Source organism: Nematostella vectensis, chromosome 14, assembly GCF_932526225.1.
Source record: "Nematostella vectensis chromosome 14, jaNemVect1.1, whole genome shotgun sequence".
Taxonomy (NCBI): Eukaryota; Metazoa; Cnidaria; class Anthozoa; order Actiniaria; family Edwardsiidae; genus Nematostella; species Nematostella vectensis.
The window spans coordinates 9,583,166-9,603,889 of record NC_064047.1 but is presented as its reverse complement, the minus strand read 5'-3'; the positions used below and the strand labels follow the sequence as shown (position 1 = coordinate 9,603,889).

General features: G+C 50.8%; 1 long non-coding RNA gene across 1 annotated transcript; it reads right to left on the bottom strand.

The window, feature by feature from the left end:
• Position 1: 1 nt before the first annotated feature.
• Positions 2 to 1,373, bottom strand: LOC116606621. The gene is made up of 2 exons (XR_004291968.2): positions 1,077 to 1,373; positions 2 to 859 (listed from the first exon to the last, which is right to left on the bottom strand). It is a non-coding gene; the product is annotated as an uncharacterized LOC116606621 (long non-coding RNA).
• Positions 1,374 to 20,724: the final 19,351 nt, after the last annotated feature.

Sequence of the window (20,724 nt, the reverse complement as noted above, 5' to 3'; positions counted from 1 at the left end):
CTTGTCTGAATGGGTTTTTAATGAACTGAACAAATCCCTCGTGGACTCAACAATAATAACGATAATGCAATTTATGAATGTCAGTTATATATGAGTTCAGACAATTGTACTCAATTAGTGAGATCCAGGTTATTACAGTTGTGTGCAACTTGTTATTACAATTGTGGGTTTAGTACATTTGTAGACAACTTCTTATTACAGTTGTGGGATGATAAATTTGTGGGCACATTACATTTGTGACCCTACCTCTTTTACCAGCACTCTTATGAGTGGCATATTTTAATAGGCTCTCTTATCAATGGTAATCGCAAATACTATTTACTATTAAATGTATCTAGCAACTTTATGGTCACACCGTTTTTGCATTTCTCATATATCAAAGTTTGCTTCTTGCTCAATCTTACATTTCCATTTTTAACTAAAAACTACATTAAACGCCCAAAACTAATAAGAAGCACCAGCGAATGGTTAAAATCTAATGCACTCCTGTAATTTTAAAGATTTGATAGCCATAAATATATACGGTATAGAGTATAGCAGCCTTTGGTTGCCCTGTGATTGTTGACTATAGACAGGACAAAACTACGCTATTTTTCGAAAACAAAGAAGAATTAGGAATACACTCGCATTTCTGTTTCTACAAATGCGCACCAGAGATTGAAGTTATATGCCAGTATCCTCTTTTCCCAAAGAGTCCTGACAAGATCAGCAAAGTTGACAAACTTTCATCTCTTCATGGACATTTCAGTGCTGTTGTGTTTTCATCGTTTAATTGTTTATGGTACAATGTTCTTGTGAAATATGGGCTTATCTTTACTAGATTCTGGAGTGGCTCGGCGAGATTATTCGCGGTTTATGCCTGCAAAACAAAATATTGAGACTGTATGAGATGAAAAAGCCACAACAGAATTCGAGGATTGATAGAAGCGAAGTTAGTAATATGTATTAATAAGATATGTTGGACTTCTGAAGGCGAATTTCCGCTATCTTTAAGCGAACATTCAAGGATAAATTTCGCTATGTAAACGAAATGAATTCTTGTATTAAACACACGTTATCATCATCAGTACTCTTACCTTAAAATCTAAAACGTTTCTTGTCCAATTCCCGACCTAAATATGTGAAATTTATGGGCAAAGTTATTTGTATTTGGCGGCCGCTTCCAAAGTTCAAACTGTCGCAGCAGGCCTTCTAACACAGGTAACCCGAACGTTTTCGTCGATATGTCGATAAGTCGATATGCAGAGGAAGTATAAGCTAGTAAGAAATGTTTGCTTATTCTAAATACTATGAAATTTCGAGTTATATTGTTCCGGTAATTCTACGATTGGGAAAAAAACGTCTTGCAGAAGGCCCAAGGTTTGAACTACCAAGATGTGCCGGCGTCCTTTGCTTAAGTGTCTAAGGGGGGGGGGGGGGGGGGGGGGTCTGGATTAAATGCGCTGCAACGCAAGCTGTAACGGTCGGTCATTCCCTTACAGTAAAGTTAGGATAGGAAACGTATTATTCCAATCTGTATTAACAGTGGCGGATCTAGGATTTAGAAAGTGGGGGTGACGTCTGTCGCGATTTTTTAAGGAGTATATATTTCATATTACAAATTCGTCTACGAAATTTCGAGAATACTTTTATTTTCCCTGTTTGTGAAAATCGCGTTACTTATTTCTTGTTTTTTGAAAAGTGACCTTCTAAGAACCCCTCGAACGAATTACAGAAAACTAAAAGCATACACCAGCTCCTCTTACTATCTGGAGGAATACTTAGAAAAGAAGATAAAAATAAAATACTAAATAAACAAATACATTGGAGTAGCTAATAACTCTAATTGCAGCTGGGAAGCTGAATCACGAGAGCGCAGATTCAGACGTAGTCGAGTTGAAGGCATGTCAAGGCAGCCGCCATTCAACTCATGTCTGACCACGAAACACAGCTAATATCGAAATTGTTGGTTTTGGGGGAGGGATGAAAACCGGAGAACTCGGAGAAAAACCCTCGGAACAAAGGCGTGGCCAACTAACTCTACTCACGTAGGGACCGGGAATCGAACCGGAACCCATGGTGAGAGGTACAGGCACTACAGAGCGACGCTCTGCCAACTGCGCCACCTGGGCCACCACCATCCGCCATGGTTGCGCTGCCTTAAAACGCCTACAGACCTCCATCGATCCACACTATTGCATATCCTATAGTGCAACCCAGCAAATTTTGCAAAAATCTTCTAGTTTGCGCTTTCTATTTTCGGGTGCGAGTGCATCATTAACAACACAATTTAAAAGGAATTCTGCCGGCGAGTTGTCGAAAAACTTGAAAAGCTCATGGCGAGAACCCAGCATATTGCGTACTATATCGCAGGCGTGGCATATGACTAGATTCAGTGAATGAAGGCAGCATCCTCGATATTTGGCATCTGTTGATGATTTAGCTATTCCCACATAACCTCTTATCCGAGCTCATGGGTGAGCTCATATGTCTATGCCCGCGGCAGTTGGTCAAGTCAATCTCATGTTTAGCCCGGGATTCTTGTATCGTCGCCAGGCGGCTCTCCATAAGAGTAGACGATAGCGTGATCGCCCTATCTATAAAATTCTCTCGCTTTTGCTATCTCTTAGGGGGTCTCAAAGTGATTTTAGAGCTTAGGGTTAGAATTCGACCACACCCACTGTGCTATCTTTTAGGGTTAAAAAATCTTGAAAAGTGCTATCCGATGGGGTTTTCGGCTTTTCTGTTCCGCCATTCAGACCATTCTTGGCCTGGCATTTTGTCTTGTTTTCGTCCAGTGAATATCGCGATACATCAAATTCCAAAAAAATGCGTTTTTTTCCGCCCAACAAGGGGGTGACATGTCACCCCTGTCACCACCCCTGGATCCGCCACTGATTAAAGTCCGCAGGTCCGTACCCTGGGTACCAGAGTCTTGAGCTTCGTTCGTTTACAATGCGCTGACTACTGAAACAAACGAAGCTCGAGACTCTGGTACCCAGCATTCCCAGAAATAAGAGACAACATGGCCGCCACGCATGCGTAATAGTGCACATACAATGTCAAAATGGCTGCCATTTATTATAAGGAAAGGGGGGACTGAGTAGTTTGAGTGAAACCCCCCTGGGGGCCGCGGCGGGCCCCTCCGACCCCCCCAACCCCATCTTAGGCTAGGGATCCGCGGATCCCCCCTCCGGGCCCCCCAGCCCCGTCTCTATATATCAAGCGTATAATGTTTCACGTACATGAATAATTAGGGCAATCGTTCATGTAGGCCGGGCGCGTTTCGCGTACATAAATAATTAGGGCAATTGCTAAAGTAGGCCGGGCGCGTTTCGCGTACACGGCTTTTTGGGGCAAATAGCGATGGCGTCGGGGAGGGCCGCGAAAACGAGGAGGGCCGCCAACCTACGGGGCGCGGAATAACCGTTTTTCGGCCGTAAATTCAAAGCCGCTGGCGTGGCGTTTACACCTGAGTTCTACTCGAACACCTCGCTCCCGAACTCCTCGCGAATTTTTCGCAGTCTCTTTTTCATCTTTTCGCGTGCCTTCAGGGAGGGCCCTTTCCCGCTTTTTTTATCACGCGATGTGAGGCCGTATCGAGCTCTGATAGCGGCCTTGAGCGCGTTGTATCTCTCTTGTTCCTGAAGTATCAGCCGAAACTCTTCGTCTGAGATACGCCCGTCTTGCAGAGCCTTAGAGACCAGCTCGCTGATCGAGTTTTTCTTACTCTCCGCTAAAACCATCGAGTCTTCGTGTTTAGCCACCTTGGTCGTAAGACCCCTGGAGGCTACCCCCGCGCCCGCGCCCACGATACCGACCAGCCCAGCGACCCCTGCCAGCGGACCGCCGATCAGAATCCCCATCCCACTCAAAGAGACTCCCACCCCGGCACTGGAGAGCGCCCCTGCAGCGATGCCGGATGCCACAGACACAGCATGGGTAACGGCAAAGGCGCGCTTATACTTCTTCCGCACCTGTCGGTAATGCGTTATCTCCTTGTCTAGAGCCGCCTGAGTGTCACGTATTATCTGGAGTCGGAAACTTTGCGCGTCGCCGCCGATGCTTGCCGGAGCGGTAGGCGTCATGTGCGTTTGCGGGGTGCAGACGCTGGGAAGCGAGGGGTATATGGCACCGCTGCTAACGTCGCTGTTTGCCATGCTTGTTATGTCGGACCTAGGTTAGCTCTAATACGAGGCGAACAGGCTTGCCCTTAAAGTCCACCCGTCTACCGCGGTCATCCCTGATCCATATTCGGATACTCGAGACAAACTCAGAGGAAGATGCTGCGACACAAACGGGGATGTCGGGCCCATAGACGACTTTCTCGTGCGGCCTCCCGCGGGTTTCTAGGCAAGCGAGAACGTTTGAAGGCTCGTCTAAGGCAAGGCATTGCGAGCGGTCTACGATATCGCAGAAGATGTAGAGGGCCTCTATTTTCGGCAAAGTCACCTTGAGGGCCGGGGCGCCCCCAGGGGCAGTGCGAGGCCCCGCCCCCCAAACTGATCGTCTTTAGCCTCTAGGCCAAATAGTGCGCAAAGCTCGGCGTTCAGGAACACAATGACATTGGACACGAGTACGATCTTCCCGGTGAGGGGATCCACCTTCGCGGTCAGAATCTTGCTCTCAGCGCGGTTGATCGTTTCCACGATGGACTCGGCCGTGTGCGACGGGTGGGAGGGAGGCTATAGTCGTTATCTGATGCTCCCGCTCGAGATTATACCAGTTGTTAAACAGCGAGCACTGCCGGAGCGCCACGAAGCGTGGGCGCCTTATCGGCTGCTCGAAGAAGAGCGTCAGTTCGCCTCCGGTGAACACAGCATGTAGGACCACCATTGTGTTGAACATAGACCGGCTTCGTGTTTAATAGGGCTGAGCATGGATTGGGAAGGCTGGCGGATGCTGAACGAGGTTCCCCGAAGGAAGGAGGAGGAGACGAAGAAGGCGGCGGTTGCGGCGGGAGCCTCTATAGCCGAGCATATCAAACACGCTATAGCCGAAACAGTCAAAAAACCGGTTTCCCTAGGTTTCCCTAGGTCTCTGACCCTCGCGCAAAAGCTGCTCTACGCCTTGCCCGCGACCCCGTGGAGAGCACGGCCTCAGACATCACCCCACTAGTCACGCAGCTGGAGATACATGTGGCTGAGGACAAATCATTCACGACTAGGGTCCCGAGACATATTCAAAGAGACGGTAGTCACGCACAAGTCCGCCAAGGAGTCTCGCCGGTGGCTATCGGAGCCTTCCTATGGGTACTGGCCACAGCAACTCAACTTTGCGGTCTGGTGCGCAACCGCCGGGTGCGGGGTGTCCCTAACAGACCCCACTTTCGCCACGCTCCCCTCTGTCATCAGGGGATTTCTAAGGTTTCACGTCTACTTTACCACCCGGAGGATACTCTACGAGCTCGGCGCCCCCCTGCCTGGCGACAGCCCGTTCACGCAAAAAGGTAACCCCTACAAGAAGGCCGCTTTCGAGCGTCTATGTATAGAGTTCGGTTTGCCGCGTAAGCCGGACTTCAGATGGAAAGGCGGGCGGAACCACGGGCTAGGCGACGTGTTTGTGTTCTACCCTGGGGAGGGGTATCGCAACGTGCACGTGATCCGTGGCTACGACACGGCGGCGGACGAGTACCCGAGCCACCTCAATCTGTTTAGCGACGAAGGTGGGACGTACAATAATGGGAAGCAGGTGGGTTACATACGCAACGACGACCACGGGGGCGTGCAATATAGCTGGTTTGCGCCTCCCAAAGGTGAGGGGCTGACGAAAGCAGGACTAGGAAGACTCGATCGCTCGGTCGAGGCGTTCGTCTACACAGTGCTTGGCGCGCAGGTAAACGTCCGTTCCTCTATCGCGGGGACCGGTGGGCCGGCCATGGAGGCGCAGGCGGAGTTCACGAAGCTGCTCAAAGACGCGATCATAGAAAACGACATCGCTCAAAGCGTGCAAAGGTACCAGTTAGTCGTGCAGGAGGCCAAGGTGAGACTGAGTCTTGCGGTCGCACCAGGAGTGTGGCTGATGCCGAGCGATCTGGTGATAAACACGCAAAGCGTCGTGGGCTACAACAATAAGATGCAGAAAGCCACAGACTCTATGACGCTCGGCGCAAACGCGATCAACACCGAGACAAAGCCAGTCGGTGCTCATAACATGTCCGGTGGGCATCCTAGGGTGCAACACGGGATCGACCGCGTGCCGTCCCGGCGGCAAAGCAAGGGTTCCGCCCCTGCGAAAGTGCACGCAGAGGGCGTGGCCCCTGCCCCCTCTCCACGTACGCACGCTGTGCATAGCATGTCGGGCGAAAAAAGTGACCACATCGCCCTCAAGGCGGGGTTGTCGGCACTCGCGGTGGCCGCGGCGTATTACTTGTTCCGATGACTGCTTTGCTATCGACGAACCAAGAACGTGGCTACGGCTAGAATGAGCAGCCACGCATTTTTGCCAAGGAATTTCACCGCTTCTCCTGCAGCCTTAAACACGAAGTTCGCGATGCTGCCTACTAGCCCGGGGAGAAGCTCGGCCAGCTTTTTCCCGATGGCCTTAAGCCCGTTACCGACCCCTCTGGCCACGGAGGAGAGCGACTTGCCGAGCTACGTCACAATGGCCGCGATCGTCGTCGCTACGGCCAACCCGATGGCGGTGACTGTAAAGCCGTACTTTTTGAAGATTGCTTTGATGCGCTCTCTTAGCGTCTTTCGGGTCTCGAGCTCTCGGTTTTCGCGTTCTAGTTCGTCAATCTCGGACAGCCTCTCTTCGTTGCGCTCACGGGCCTCTTGGCGGCTACTCTCTGACGTGTTAGGGTCGTCGATGGTCTCCCTGTCTGTGGCTACCACCCCTTGCAGCTCTTGGACCCGTTCTGTGTTCTCCTGGATGACCGCGTCTACCTCTGCCACGGACCCCATCGCCAGCTTGAAGCCTTTCAGATTTGCGACGTCCTGTCGGACGCCCCCGTCCTCGTTGAACAGCTGTCTTGGTTTAGACCAACCTCCTCCTTTGCCGAGGTTGCGAACCTGTATTAGCGTCTTTCCCCTCCGGTCTGACTGGAACCGTAGCAGATTCTCGTTAATGTCTGGGTATTCCTCCCTGAGGGACTGGAGACCGAGTCTTGTCGCTGCACCCTCTGTGATGAACGAGGTTTCAGCGCTTGCCGTTCCGGCGGTTTGCGTTGCGCTTCGCGTAACCATGCCATGCGCAGCATGCGTACGCGACGACGTGCTCGTCATTGGGATCGACTCCCCATCGTCGGGGTCAAACAGGATAAGGGGCGTCGTCTCGTCGTCCCCCGCCCCGCGATCGGCGGACGCACCCGGCAAGGTATCGTCAATGTCAACGTCAACATCACCAATGATGCGTGCGCATAACTCGTGCTATGCTATGTTAGACATGTCTAACAGTCTGCACCATAGCCATGCGACTTCGTACTTTATGTGTATACACGTATACGATGTCAGTCAGCGATAAACTTGACCCCCAACGAACACCCAGAACTCCTCTGGGGTTGAAAGCCGAGAGAACTGTTCACCGGGTCACTCTCAACCCTTCGACGGCCTCCCCAGGCGAGACGCTATATGTGGCGGTCCCAAAGCTATCGGAAGGCGTCACGCTCGTGCCTGGCTCCTTGAGGGTCGGTCTCGGTCTCTCCATCTCAGGCCATGCAAATAATACCGTCCTGAACAACGTCGGCCGAAATCTCGTGAGCCGCCTGAAAATCACAGGAGAAACGCTCCAGGACACCAACCGCTACGACGTCTTCAAGACGTATGAGGAGCTTTACCTGTCCAAGGTCGAGAGAGAGGACCGCCTGGAGCAGGGCATACAGTCAGAAAACATGCGCAAGCTTCGCTCCAAGGCTGGCGATAAAGCGACTAGTAACGCCAAGGAGAACGCTCTAAACGCCTCCCACGGGGCGAGGTACACCATCCCGCTAGACCATTCTCTGCTGACGGACCACGGCGTGCTGTACCCAATGGCGCTCTCCGAGGCGCTGCTCTTCGAGATCACGCTCGCAACGGTTGACCAGGTAGTAGTCGGAAGCGATGCTACCAAATTATCCTATGCCATCAAAACTCTAGAGCTGGAATACGAAAGCCTGAGGGACGACATTCTCGCCCGGTCTGCAGCCGCCGCCTACCAAAACGGCATAACGTTCTTCTACGAGAAAGTGAACCTTCACAAGACCTTCCATATTAGCAAAGGGACGGACAGCATAATCAACGAGAGTGTCAACCTGCCGCGAAGGTCTATGAGTGGTCTGTTGCTCCTCTTTGTGGAGCCATACACGGCAGGGGCTCGCGACTCTGAGAAGTTCGTGTACCCCGACATCAAGAGCGTTCGCGTTACAATCGACGGCATGCCAAACAAGGTCTTCAGCCAGGGGCTGCGCCCCACGGATTTCTGGAGGGAGGCGAAAAGGCGGTTTGTCCGCCACTCCCCGGGGGGGGGCACAGCGGAGCGCCCGCCGCCCCGGCAATCGGCCCCGAGTCGTTCTATGGCGATAACAAGTTTGCTCTGTGGATCGACCTTCGAACGACGGACGACAGTGCTATCCATGGGGGTGGTCTCCGATTGGTCAATACCCGCGACGGTGTGCACCTCGAGATAAAACGCACGGCGAGCGGCACGGGTACCGTTAACTGTCACGTGTTTGTGGTGGCCGACGCCCAGATGAACCTTATGAACGGACAGCTAAAGTCCATACAATACTGAGCACATACGCCTGAGCGTGTTTCTGCGCGAAGCGGTATGGACCCGAAAAAGATCCCATTTAACGCTCTCATCGTGGGCCCGACGTCATGCGGGAAGACCCAATTCGTAGTGGACCGGCTGCGCGGCCCTTTCCGGGGCAAGTTTGACTACGTCGTACTCGTGTGCCCTACCTTTGTCTACAACTAAACATACGACGGCTTCGGCGAGGGCGACAATCGTCTGTTTGTCATCGCACCTGAGGCGGGTCAGATCGGCATACTGCTGAGGTTTGTCTCCGCTCTCTTCGAAGGCACTAATACGCTAATCATACTCGACGACTGTGCGGCCTCGAAAGACGTAAAGAGGCGCTCTGACCAGCTCGTCAACTTGGCGTTCAGTGCGCGCCACGTGGGTATCAGCGTGTGGGTGATCACGCAGCAGCTCACCAGCATCACGAAGCCGTTCCGCGAGAACATCGCGGCCCTGGTGGTCTTCTATACCCCGAGCAAGGCGGACATGAAAGCTATCCTGCATGACTACGGCGCGGAGCTCTCATAAGAGAAGATGAAAGAGTACATGAAGGCCCTCAAGACGAAAAAGTTCTAGAAGTTAGAGTTTTGCTTGCGTCACCCTTATACCATCGCCCTAGTTGAACGGTAACCACCGCCCTAGGGCATAACGCATATATACGTATATATACACACGTGTTGCACCTTAGCCACGGCATGATGAGCGACGAATACTTTGAGAGTCTTCTTGCGGGGGGCGCCGCAGGCCTCCCGGCCGTCGAGTCGTTGGACTGCTCGACGCATCCTGCCGGAACGGCAACCGGAGGTGAGCAAACTGAGATAGCAGACGCGAGGGAGAAACTCGCGATTCTCGTAGCCTCGGGGAAGTCGAAAGAAATGGTAGGCAAGGCCCTGACTCACGACGACGTCAAACGCATGAGCGCCGAGGAGGTGAGGAAGTACGAGAGGCGATACGAGACCGCTCTAGCCAGCCGGACTACAGACGCCCTGGCAGACAGCTTTCTGAATGTTACGACCAAGCTAGTAGGCATGGCGCTGCCGATAGACAGTGTGGCCGTTCTTCACAACGACCTAGTGTCGGACTACATCATCAACAACGAGCTCCGCACATTGTGCGGAAGCCTGTCTCTGCGCTGCGGTCGTTTGATGGCTTTAGCCGCCGGGGCGTTACACATAGCACGTCATGTGAACACCGCCGGAACGGCAAGCGCTGACACGCGGTGTTAACACGAGGTAGCAGCCGCGGACTCACCTGTGGTTTGCCCGCCGGAACGGCAAACGCACAGTGGTGAGTCTGCCACTCCAGAGAAGACGTTCATTTGAAAGTTTGCCACTTCTTCTACCGCTTGGTATCAAGTAGTTGACACCGCGTGTCAACACAAATGGAGGAACCTCGAGGAAATACTAGTGCCCAGCCTGCCGGAACGTCAGCGGAACCTGACAAACAAGCTGCGGAGCAAGCTGCTCAAGAACCTGCTCGATCGCCGCGTCGAACGCCACCCCATCCCACTCCTCTCGAAACACCTCAAGCTGTTGGGAATCTGGCTGACACCAAATCCGGCCCTTTATGTCGTGGAGCCTGGAGGAGGGCGCGGCAGAGCCGCAGTCGCATGTACTGTACGGCTTTCCGCAGTCTTCACACAGGCAGCGGTAGTCGGACTCGAACCAGCGGATGTTCCCTTGTGCCCACTCCTTGAGCATATCGTGAGGCCCCTCTTTATCTCCCCAGGGCGGGACCTGCCCATAGTCGCCACAACACACTACCTGACACGGCCGCGTGGCGAGATACCCTAGGATGGCGCGTAGCACTTTAGTCTGTACCTTGCAGCACTCGTCAATGATGATTACTTCTGCGAGACGGTCGAGTTTGTGCCCCAGCTCGGAAGGTCTCCACTCCTCTATCGGCTTCTCCGCTGGTATGCAGAGGTAGTGGTGGTAGGTTTGAGCCTTCACCGCGAGGCGCGGGTTGTTGCGATGGTCGTGGGCGAGGTCGTTCTCGAGGGTGAGCACCACAACGTTGCGGCCGCGAAACATGCTCACCGCCCACTCGGTCTTCCCCGATCCTCCCTGGCCGGCTAGATACATCCTCGCAAAGGTTGCGGCCACTAGATCGCACAGCAGACCCGGCGCAGCTCCCTAGCCAAGCACCCCGACCTCTTCGGACCCCAAGCCGCTTCGGGTCGCCACTCGTACCCAGGCTTCTTGTGGCGCCACTCTCCATACCTCGGATTTCGCTCCACGAGCTTCACACCACTGGGCACCGCCTTTGCGTATATGGCATCTGTGCACACTCGGAGGACGTCTTCGCGAGGGATCCGCCTCAACATGCGTCGCAACGCTATGTTTGTGTAAGCCAAGACGAAGGCCCTGATATGGTACCATTGTGAGCGCCGGACACCGTCTTTGTATTGGATCAGATGAGCCCCGTCGGCATGCTCGAAGTTAAGTAAGTGGTCGGTGCCCGCAAGGAGGTTTGTCAGATACGCGGCCTCTTCACGGTCGCGGACTATGATCGAGGACTCGTCGCCATGGCGAGCGCACTTTCCTACGAAACGGACAGCAAGGTCTCGACCCTGCGAGTCTTCGCCGCCGGGGCTGGAGTGGGGGAACTTGATGGAGTATGGTACCATGGAATATGGTACCATTGTGAGCGCCGGACACCGTCTTTGTATTGGATCAGATGAGCCCCGTCGGCATGCTCGAAGTTAAGTAAGTGGTCGGTGCCCGCAAGGAGGTTTGTCAGATACGCGGCCTCTTCACGGTCGCGGACTATGATCGAGGACTCGTCGCCATGGCGAGCGCACTTTCCTACGAAACGGACAGCAAGGTCTCGACCCTGCGAGTCTTCGCCGCCGGGGCTGGAGTGGGGGAACTTGATGGAGTCCTTTTTTCCGACGCTATACAACACCTCCCTCGCCGCGGCCATGGCGAGGTCACCCGAGTCTAACAGGTCCTTGAGCTCTGGCGTGGTGATCCAGCCCTCGTTTTGTTCCAATTGCTGCCCTACCCTCCCGGAAGTGTAGGGGTGGCAGGCCTCACAGAACCCCCACTCGGTCAGCTGAATGGCCCCGGTCAGTTTAAGAACCTCGCTCAATGGCCGTCCCGCAACATCCGCGATACGATACACGTTCGTAGGGAAGCCGTATTTCCGTAACAAATCAATGGCGTCCGAGGCGCCGCCGGAGAGACTGTCCTCGCATCCTAGGTACGCCGCACGCATGTCGATGTGCGCATGAGGCTGCGCCCCTAAGTTTTCCTTGCTATTCCACACTTTGGACTCAACCTGCGCCGCTCGCCAGACGTCCCTGTATTTAAGAGGCGTTGGCCTGATGTGCTCTCTTTTGGTCCACTTCTTGAAGCGATACCCTATTGCGCCGCCCATCGAGTGCGTAGCTTCGGTGTACTCTTGGTAGGCTGGGTGATCATCAGGGAGCCATTGAGGATCATGTCCAGCATCGTCTGTAAACGCCCTGTCGATAGCCGCCCCGTCCTGTCCCGACCGGTACAGTTTGCCTTCGTGCGTGACTATATCACGCCCACACAGCCAGATCCTCGTGCTTCTGGGGATCGCCCTGTTTATAAAGCGGATGAGCACCTCTCGCACCTTCGCCTCGCGCGTCTTTGTGGCGGCACTGGTGGCGCGAGGCGCTGCCTCCCCGTGGCATAACGAACGAAGCTCCCTCTCAGCCTCGAAGTCTAGGCCGTGGACGCTCGCGATCGCAGGTGGTTCAGTCGGAAGCTCCGCCCAGGCGTGGTTATTGTGGCAAGGGATGCGGATTTGTGTGTACCCCCTCTCGTACTTCCCCGAGTCCCACAGGACGTTGCCCAGGGCGTCCACGGCTACCAGCTTTATCCCGAGCTTCTTTTCCATCTCAAAGAGGTCTTCTTTGGTGCATCCCGTAGTGGCCAGCTTCTTATCGAATCGCTCGAGGATCTTGCCTCGTGTCTTGGTTAGACCAAGGGAGCGCGAGGTGCCGCGATTCCTCAAGAAGTCGGCAACATAGCTCACAACACAGTTAGCGAAGGCGTCACTCCCCTCTCGCTAAAACATTGGCCCAGGCTCACCATTTTGCTCAGGAAGAGGGCGAAGCTCGTATCTCACGTAGACGAGGTACTCTCGTCCTTTCTCCCAAATACCCGCATCGATGCCTTCCAGGGCACCGACTGCGATTTGGCCCCCTCTTTTGACTAACGACCCACCGATCTTGTGCTCCGAGCGCCCTTCCTCCTCTGTGATTGGCGCCAATGGCTCTGCGGGGGCCTTACCAACGACCGTAAAGAGTCTGTAACGCCGGCCGGGGTCTACCATCTCGAGCACAAGCGGAAGCACTGCGTTCGCCCGCAGTGACTCTCGCTCGTGCGAGACCCACCACACCGAGCCGTCGTCATTAATATCAGGCCCCCGCACAACCGGCTTAAGAGCAATGACACCTGTTCCACCAAGATCTCGTATCTCCTGGTAAACACTGGCGCTTATGTCTTGGCCCCGAAGATGGGCGTCGCCGACGAAGAGAGGGTGGTACTCCTCGGGGTCTAAGCCCTCTGGGCCCTCTTGCCACCGTCCCGGCAGCAAAGGGTCGACTTCCTCTGTCCACACTTTCTCCGGTACGAGCGGCTTAAGCAGCTTGTGTTTGACATCGTCGGGGATGTCCTCGTCCAGGATGTTCTGGACCAGCCCTGCCAGTACGGAAGGCGCCTCTTTGTCAGGCATGCTATCGAGAATCTCCTGGTAAACACTGGCGCTTATGTCTTGGCCCCGAAGAGTGGCATCCACGCTTGGGAACCGAAGATGGGCGCCGCCGACGAAGAGAGAATAGTACTCCTCGGGGTCTAAGCCCCCTAGGCCCTCTTGCCGCCGTCCCGGCAGCAAAGGGTCGACTTCCTCTGCCCACACTTTCTCCGGTACGAGCGGCTTAAGCAGCTTGTGTTTGACATCGTCGGGGATGTCCTCGTCCAGGATGTTCTGGACCAGCCCTGCCAGTACGGCGGGCGCCTCTTTGTCAGGCATGCTATCGAGAACCCCCTCTATGTAAGCGTCCATGTTTGGGTATACCCTGCGCCACCCAGTCTCCGACTGCCCGTATCACAACCGGAGGGACGAGTGTTCGGGTATGACCTATGCCACCCAGTCTCTAATTGCCCGTACCACGGCCGGCGGGACGAACGTCCGGGTATGACCCACGCCACCCAGTCTCTAATTGCCCGTACCACCGCCGGCGGAGCGAACGTTTGGGTATGCCTTGTGCCACCCAGTCTCTGACCGCCCGTACCGCGGGCCGCGGTGTCGGACAGGACGAGCGTTTGGGTATGCCCGTGCCACCCAGTATCAATCGCCCGTACCACGGGCTGCGATGTCAGACAGGACGAGTGCGAACCGTTTCCGAGCGCGCCTCTCGACGCCACGCATCCTCTGCCCTTCACGATTCGCTCCGCAGGGGCGGCACAACCGCGTCTCCGACCGAGTCCCTACGCCGCAGACCCTGCACGGCACGGGGAGGGGGATGCCCTTACGGAGCCTTTGGAGGTGCACCTTGCAGTAGGTGTCTGCCCTGAAGAAGTCTTATTAAAGACGAAAATTTGGCAGAGTCAATTTCCAGTTTTTGGTGTATTGCAGCAGGTGTCCATGCACCTCCAGGCCGCACGTGCCTGCGTGGCCGACCTTTAGCCACCCGCAATAATCCTTTCCGCACCTCATCCTTCGAACGCTCGGTATACCACAGGACAGACGGATGTCTAATTGCAAGTCCTTGGGGGTTCGAACTGCATCATTGGAAAAACATAACTGTGATACTTCATAACAGCTTCATTTACTAGAGTGCGAGTCACAGAGTCCTTAAAAACGTATGTCATGAAGTACCAAGCTCGATTGCCCCAAAAAGTCGTGTACGCGAAACGCCCGGCCTACATTAGCAATTGCCCTAATTATTTATGTACGCGAAACGCGCCCGGCCTACATGAACGATTGCCCTAATTATTCATGTACGTGAAACGCGCCCGGCCTAATACATGAACGATTGCCCTAATTATTCATGTACGTGAAACATTATACGCTTGATACATAGAGACGGGGCTGGGGGGCCCGGAGGGGGGATCCGCGGATCCCTAGCCTAAGATGGGGTTGGGGGGGGGGGGGGGTCGGAGGGGCCCGCCGCGGCCCTCAGGGGGGTTTCACTCAAACTACCCAGCTCCCCACCCAGGAAATGTGGGGAGACATCACAATTTATCAAATTTTCTCGTTTCAGAGATTTTGGGCTCACGATGCAGGACTCGAAAAAAAACCCTTGCCATTCGAGTGATACGCTTTCCGTTCAAACGATGCCAGAGAAAGCCCTATTATTGTTCCTTTTGTTCGCTTGAGAGCATACAATCCTTCATACATTCTCTGTAATTTCATTGAAATCGGGCATAAAAGTAGTCGTTTAAAAGGTAGAACTGTTCGCCGCATCACAGGTGCAGGACTCGAAATTGGTAAATCGACTATCCTTCCATCAAATTGGCCAATAAAATAGGCAGTAGCGCCTTTCAATCTCGTTCCCGAAGAAATAACATTTGATGTAGTTATGCCTAGTTCAGGAACCATTATTGTTGTCTTTAAGATACAGACTGAAGCAAGGAAAACGGTGCGCTCCGCAAGAACAACTTCTTTCCGTTCGTCCGTGCTCCATTTTGTTTTTAAACGTCCCCACGGCTTTCTGGGTAGACACAGGGGAACCATAAAGCCTTTCTAAAATACATTTTTTTTTAATTTGCGCATATAATGTTTTCCAACCTCAGCAAGACTGCCGCACTTCCATTATCATTGGACGTATCAAATCAGAGATGCCCCTTGCACGTTTAAATACCGCTTATACTACTTTTATTAGGAATTTTAGTCAACCTGATTAAAAACTTCTAGTGTAACAACAAAAGGGAAGCCCCTGTGCTGGCAGGAATCTCGTTTTTATTTGTGATACCGCTGTTATTCCTCGCGGGCCTAGCAAAATGTGAGCCCAGAGAAACCGCTGGCTAATGTCCCTTATTTCTGGGAATGGGGTAGTTGGTCCGACTTGATAATGTTGTTTTGTTTTTGATATCCCAAACTCTAATCATTTTTCAAAATACAATTTTCCCGTCATTATTTGATACTTTAGAAATAGAATGGAGGTGTTTTAGATGTAGGATGGGTTGAGATTTACCTTGGATTATAGCGGATTGAATTTAGTGAGATGAACATGATCTGCGCAGGGGTCAGGGTCCACAGTATACAAAACCATACGTTACTCAGGTCAGACCCAGGGACTTGAAGAATGTCACTCACCCACTCCTTTGTTATTGTTTATCATTAAAAATACAGCGGTTTATTGGCAAGAAAACTTCAAAATAACAATCGGCGAATGAAGTCTGACATGTTATTGAAGATATTTGATTGAAAATATCTTGGTTACTTGTTTGAATTAGCCGATGGAAATGGATGCGGCTTTTTTGACTCGCCATTGAGCGGAAGCATAAAATGGCGGAAGGATTGGCCTTCTTTAACGACATATCTGGGTATTTACAAAAACAAGTATATTTTCTTGGCGGAATCTGTAGCAATACGATAGAAATCAATCAATCAACTTTGTATAAACATCTCTGTTTGTACAACAAAGAACTCGGTATTTAGACGTGTGTTTTTTTAACACAGAAGCAGATTACAAAGTTTTTCTCAAATACATTACAAATCTAGCATCATGGTTGGTGAAATTAATAATACAAAATCTACAGAATATCGATTCATTGATGAATACTCTCCCTTACACGACCCTTACCCCAATATCACAAAACTTGTGAATAAATACAAAAAGCCCAAATAGTCGTGCTCGTGAACCAGAAAAATGAATACAATACACCAAAAACTGGAATTCGACTCTGCCAAATTTTGTTTTTAATAAGACTTCTTCAGGGCAGACTGAAGAAGGTGAATCGTTACAAGCTTATTTACATCAGAATAGTGGCGCGAGACGCAAAAACATTACAACTATAAAAACGCGCATATTATAGATATTCATCTTCCCCACCCCTCCCTTGGTGTCAGAACTTTGCGTGTGCGTGCGCTGAACCGTTCTTTTCATGTCGCTTGTTATCAGTGGAAATGACAAATGGCAAATAGTACTTCTAAAATTAATCTGTCTGCTTTTAACTATACAGTACTTACCCGCTGTTAGCCTCATTAAATAAGAACATTTTTAGCCTAAAATTTGAAATAGGTTCTTATTTTTTTTTTTTAAATGAACCTTTAAGATCTCCAAGCAATGATGAAAATCATGATTCTTAGCAATATAATGAGAGTTTAGATATATATTAAGGGGTCTTAACCTGTTGACCACATATTGTACGGGCCAGGCCGGTATTGACATTTCATCAATCTAGATATCCCACTTCTACCAGCCATTAAGAACCGAAGAAGCCGAAAATCAAAAACCCGTTAACCCGTTAAATAAAAACCTGTTACGGCTATCCTGGAAAAAAAAACAAGGATCTTATAAGCGGGCAAGTGCTGTAATTCACATTCCCAAGATAAACAAAAAGCTAATCGCACCAAGTAATTAACATTTTTCTGCATTCAGTAGAAATATTACGATGGTATTTACCAATTGCGCTAACTTGCGCTATCTAGAAATAGTTGTATGTGGTGGCATTTAGAACTGCACATTAAAAAAAAACATGAATCACTGGATGGAGATGCCATAACACCTCGCTTTCGCCTTCCCACTTCTCCCCTGACATCTCAACGCTTGTCACTTCTCCTCCCCGCCCCTCCCCTGCTAACGTCACAGCTCAGCGCGCGTGCTGAAAGTTTGTACGGAAATGTGTACGGTGTGCTTTCATGCCCAAAATAGCAGCGTAACGAGCCAAATGCCGTAACCGAGATACTAGTTTAGCCTGCTATAAGGTCTTGGAATTTATCAATACGTCTGAAGCGGGCCAGCGAACAATTGATAGAACCGCATACCTAGCATTTCAAACCCGCGTTCTATTATTACCCCTATGAAGTGTGTAACTACAATCAGAAAAGGCAGAACTACGCAGAGTCACAAGTTTTAACACACCCCCGATACTAGTGTGTGACTGGAGTCAAACCTTGAACGTACGAAGGCTGCGCGTGAAGTTCAGAAGCTGGTTTTACAGAATTGCACACTTTGTTCATCATATGGCTTGCTACGATAAATCATCCTGTAGTCAAGTCGGTAAAAAGTACCCGACTTCTACGACCGAGGGGCAGATGGAGGATTTATGGTACGTGGACAGGGTTGATGATACCGTATTGATGGAGATGATAGAGGAGTTTGGACTTAGCACAGACAAAGAGCTACCTGACTTGAAGGATGTGCTTCTATTGAATAATAGTCCTGTTACAGAGGATGACCCTGAGAGATGATAAAAAAGTACAGGGAGAATTATATAATATTAGCGACAGAGCCCCCCGCGGTTAGTGTTTCGAATCTAGTCTCTCTGCTGGATTGCTTAATAAGAGCTTGGACGTGCACTGGTGAATATATTGAACATAGACTGCTGAAAACTTGAAAGCTTTGATGAGCATATGAAATTGTATTGGTCATTATAAACGGTATACACCCGTGAATATCGATGAATATTCGGAGTGTGCGCGGGTGTATATCCATGTGTATGGTCTGCGCTGGTGTATTTATCTGATAAAAATTCTAATGGGGCCTATAGTTTAGCTGAACTGGACTACAGAAGAGGGTAGAGCGATCGGCACTTCACAGAGTTTGCATCAGAAAAGTGATATCTCAATAATATCTTAAAAAGGCTCGGTATTCTATAACGGGAAGGAATTAGCGTTAATGGGATATTGCACTGTGTTACTAGTCTCCCTAGAGATTTATTACGGACACTGCGCCCATTCATGCTCGACTCCTAAGGTCAACACATACACAAAAACGTGTCAGAGAGATGCCAAGAATTAGGCAACCGGAAGTTCAAATGTTTCCTTCTTCCGTAAAGGCTCGTTCGAGCTCAATGAAAGTAGACGGATCTGCTCCATCCACCGGGCTTACACAAGAAACCTGGAAGCGCTGCAGTACCATTAAAGACAAGAATCCTCTACTTCCGGTTGCTGGAAGAACCCAGTCAAAGAGATAGCTAACCAAAACAATGACACACGGGGTATCAATAATTGCGTACGTCAGCGGCTTGAGGTAATGAGGTTGTATTTCAAAGAAAAATATGCACAAGGAATTATGCGGTGTTGTTGATGTAATCGGCTTAGAGAGGGTTGAATTCGACTGTTTTGACACGCACATTTTGCTGAGAATGTTAAATAAAGTGCTTTACGATAGAAAAGGGGGAGAAATGAAGACGTATGATAATCATTGCAAATCAATCTAAGGTGCGTCGATCAACACTCTAGGCCCTGAGGGAATTGCTTGATGTCAAGACGATTAAACCACTTAAACTAATGAACCCTTTATGCGCATAGTATAGACACAACATCCCCACCCTTCCCCGGAGCTTATCGTCTTTTGTCACTCAACTCCAAGAAGGCGGCCACGGAGCTTATATTTCGAGTTTATTTTCGAGTTTATTTTTTTCTCAGAAAACAGCATCCAAAGCCTGTACAGGATCTCGATTTTTTCTAGATAATTCATTTGTGCTAATTACTCACGTCTCCCCCAGGGAGAGGGCCCGTACTCGAGGGAGGGAGAGAGGGGGGATGGTGTTAGCCTACCTGTTGGCTTTGATAGTTTTTCCGGCACGAAAACCCCGGAAAAACTCCCCCTCCCTCGGCCCCGCGCATTTTTCGTCCCCCTCCCCCTGCGGAGCGCATTATTCAGGATAGCGGCCGGGTTGTGCGAACTCCGTGTTTTCGGGGCTTTGTGCCGGAGAAACTATCAAAGCCTGCAGGTAGGCTAGGGAGGGGGGTCTTTAGAGTAAAACTGATTAGGATTAGGATAGGGGTGATGTGTTCGTCGGAAAATTCGAAAAAAATACTTCTAAAAATACCCTCTCACGTAAAGAATTGCTAAGCTAAAAAGTGCCCCAGAAGCATTTTCTCAGATACCCCCTAAAAAACACACGAAGCCCAATTTTGATTCCTGGTTTTAGGGTAGGGGGTGCCCTTTTTTAAGGCTCACCATTATAAGTCCAAATATTTACTCTAGTCAACAAAAGCCGCGTTTCCAATTGTCGCGTTTCCAATCGCGCGAAAGGTATTCTCAAATTGCACTTGCTCGATTTCCAGTTTTTTTCTGTGAACCCACAGTATGTGCAGCTGAGGCCTAGCAACGGCTGAAAATAGAACTCCTTTGTTATTGTTTACTACGAGTGAGGTGCGAAATGTTATTGACGATGTTTGATTGAATATATCTTGGTTATCAGCTTGAATAAGCCGATGGAAATGGATGCTTTGTGTGACTCGGGATTGAGCGGGAGCATAAAATGACGGGGTGATTGGCCTTCGATCAGGCTATCAAGAGTTGTCAAGAATGTTTTTGGGACCCGTAAGGTACTCAGACGGGGAGGGGAGGGGGGGGGGGCAGCGCCCAAAAGTTCTACTTAAAGCCGCATTGTCACCAGTTCACTTCCGGTCGATTTGCACCTGCACCGTAACAATCTCCGATGATTTTTAACGGCAAGCTATTGGAAGTTTCTTTGAGGATGTGATTGATAATTGAGAGCGGATGGCCTGTTTAATATCTCGGATTCTATATAATAGATTCTTTTGTCTTTTAACGGTTGAGGTTTCCGTCGGACCTCCGGAAGTAAAATGGTGACAATGCGGCTTTAAGTGAAAACGATAATAATATTAAAGATAACCAAACCTGAATACTCTTTCCCGATGTACGTTTCTGTTACAGTTCAGAGTATTATTTTCTCTCGAGCTTGGGGTGGTATAGCCTCCCTCGCAGGCGTTTTTAGGCAGGCGTCGCTCCCTTTCCCTCCCTCCTGCGAGGGAGGCTGGGGCGGGGTGGTATGATAAAATTACCTACAGGCAAAATGTTTATCCCAAAAAAGTAAAAAAAACAAAAACAAAAAAACAACAAACAGA